At 53.3% G+C, this 2,821-nt stretch overlaps 2 non-coding genes across 2 annotated transcripts in view; both read left to right on the top strand.

Moving 5' to 3' along the window:
- Window positions 1-1,963: 1,963 nt before the first annotated feature.
- On the top strand, window positions 1,964-2,121 carry LOC118516159. The gene has a single exon (XR_004907726.1). It is a non-coding gene; the product is annotated as a 5.8S ribosomal RNA (ribosomal RNA).
- Window positions 2,122-2,589: 468 nt separating this feature from the next.
- The window catches only part of LOC118516158, a 4,266-nt gene continuing 4,034 nt past the window's right edge, over window positions 2,590-2,821 (top strand). Inside the window, exon 1 of the ribosomal RNA XR_004907725.1 lies at window positions 2,590-2,821. This exon is cut by the window's right edge and continues 4,034 nt beyond it. This is a non-coding gene — a ribosomal RNA (large subunit ribosomal RNA).

Raw genomic sequence — 2,821 nt, 5'->3', positions numbered from 1 at the left:
TTTCCGGTGCTAACACGGAAGCACTGCGACACGCGGAAGTGAGACGGCGAGCTGACCGTCGAGCCAGCCGCAACGCTTACCAGCGGAGACGTCGTCGGGAGCAGCGGGAGAGGCGCCAGCTGATGGATGATGACGATGGAGGAGACAACAACCAACCAGCAGCAGCCAACAATCAACGCCCGGCTAGACCCGCTCGCAACTTGGCTCCGCCATCAGCTGAAGAAATTCTTCGCCGACGGTTAAGGCGGAACCAGCGTCAGCAGGAGTATCGGCGGCAATTGCGGGCCGGTACAATCCGGCCAGTGCGTTCGGGCCAACTGCGTCGGAGAAGGCAGCCGCCAGCGGAGGAGGAGCTTGAACGCCGACGTGCAAACCGGCGCGAACGAGAACGTCAAAGACGTCATGCCCGCAATGCGGTTGCCGACCGCCATCGCGAAGTGCTGTCGGCCGACGAAGAAGCCGCCATAACGGAGGCCGAGACAGCCACACGCTAGCTTGATGGAGCATACGCCTTTGGTCGCTTGCGTTGGTGGACGAGAGCGAGAGCGTACTCGAGCAGGCGTGTGCTTTAGTATTTACTTACTGTCTTGGTGAAGCGTCTCTTTTAGTATTGGCTTGGTAGCAAAGGCGCGTTAGGTGTTTATATGTCGTGATGAGTAATAAATGTTTTTGTTTGTACAGTCATGTTTGATCAGGAGGAGCACGGGCTCCTAACATTATAGTAGGTCTCAACGTGCAAAAACACCGGCAGCCACACCCGTGCAGGGAATGCTGTCGGTATTGGTGCGGTGTTTGCGTTTATTAATGTTAATGTTTCTTTGTTTACCATTAATAAAACTAAACACACTGTATTTAAAAAAAAAAAAAAAAGAAGTGGAGCTTGCGGCTTAATTTGACTCAACACGGGAAAACTTACCAGGTCCGAACTTATCGAGGTAAGACAGATTAAGAGCTCTTTCTCAAATTTAAGGGTAGTGGTGCATGGCCGTTCTTAGTTCGTGGAATGATTTGTCTGGTTAATTCCGATAACGAACGCGACTCAAACAAGCTAACTAGAACGCTGTCAGCAGTGTGCCTCCGGGCGCACCTGACGTTACGGGGCGGCGGCGCCTTCGCGGGCGGTCGTCGCACTAGTTTGCCCTGCTTAGCGGGACAACTTGTGTTTAGCAAGGTGAGAGTGAGCGATAACAGGTCCGTGATGCCCTTAGATGTTCTGGGCTGCACGCGTGCTACAATGTGGGCAGCAGCGTGTTCTCGCCAATAGGCGCCCCCATTCCGAGAGGAACGGGAAATCACCCAAATGCTCATTTAGTTGGGATTGGGGACTGCAACGGTCCCCATGAACCTGGAATTTCTAGTAAGTGCTAGTCATTAGCTAGCGCTGATTACGTCCCTGCCCTTTGTACACACCGCCCGTCGCTACTACCGATGGATTATTTAGTGAGGTCTCTGGAGGCATACCTTCCGCGGTTCCTTCGTGAGCTGCAGTTGGCACGGCCGAAGTTGACCGAACTTGATGATTTAGAGGAAGTAAAAGTCGTAACAAGGTTTCCGTAGGTGAACCTGCGGAAGGATCATTACCGATCAAACAAGTCCGGGAGTGAGGTTGCCAAACGCATCGTCGGCATCACATGCTGACGCGCACGCTACAACCACAAGATGGTGTAGCACACTTGGTAGAGTTGAGCGAAAGCAACTCTTTCAAAGGGATACACATACCACTGCCTCGGCGAAGGTCAGTAAAGATGCACACTTTGGTAGTACCGGGTACCTTATACACTGACTGATTGTCGTGTCACAACGGGGTGATCGACAGTCGCACTTTGGCGTGCTCGGCTCCGCAACCGTCGGGGCCGTGGGCGCCTGCAGTGTGGTACTAGGGAACCAGAGTTGTGTGTTGGTATGTGTATAATGGATGGATGGACTTCGGTTCCATTCATCAACTAGTTCGGTGTGTACGTTAAACCCTAGGCAGGGGATCACTCGGCTCATGGATCGATGAAGACCGCAGCTAAATGCGCGTCAGAATGTGAACTGCAGGACACATGAACATCGACACGTTGAACGCATATGGCGCATCGGACGACTCAACCCGACCGATGCACACATCCTTGAGTGCCTACCAAGTTATCTCAACACTCTAACCAAACTGACCGTCCTGACCCCATCATAGGGGGGTAGGCTGTCGCAGCATGGCGTGCTCGGATCCGCATCCTTGTCGGGACCGTGGGCGCTGAAAGTGAGAGTGCTAACACAGAGAGACATACGAGGTATGGTACACAAACCTAAACACACACACACATGTGAGCATGGGTGAAGAGCGAGCGCGCGTCAAGTCGCACGGTTCGACCTCTAGTATCAACCAACGGATGTATCCACCACAGCATATAAGGTTATCACCAATTGCACGGGGACTTCCACCGGTTGGCTCGGGTCGAGTAACACTTGCGGCCCAACGCGCTCGTATCTTTCCTCGCATCCAGTTGCAGTCGCGAGACGTGCTCACGCCGTGTGGGTGAGTGAGGTTAGCACGACAGGGGTGATTTATCACCGCTTCTCCCGTCGCATCATTGTGACAGTGGAGTCTGTAGGCCTCAAGTGATGTGTGACGACCCTCAGAATTTAAGCATATTAATAAGAGGAGGAAGAGAAACCAACCGGGATTCCCTGAGTAGCTGCGAGCGAAACGGGAAGAGCTCAGCACGTAGGGACGACGAGGGGGCCTCGTCTGTCCGATGCCGTGTACTGGACCGGTCCGTTATCTGCTACGCACGGTGCAAACAGTTCAAGTCTAACTTGAAGGTGGCCCATTATCCCACAG

Source organism: Anopheles stephensi, unplaced genomic scaffold (genome assembly GCF_013141755.1).
Source record: "Anopheles stephensi strain Indian unplaced genomic scaffold, UCI_ANSTEP_V1.0 ucontig238, whole genome shotgun sequence".
Classification (NCBI taxonomy): domain Eukaryota; kingdom Metazoa; phylum Arthropoda; class Insecta; order Diptera; family Culicidae; genus Anopheles; species Anopheles stephensi.
Note: the sequence above shows the minus strand (reverse complement) of the source record. Positions and strands in the feature narration are given on the sequence as shown.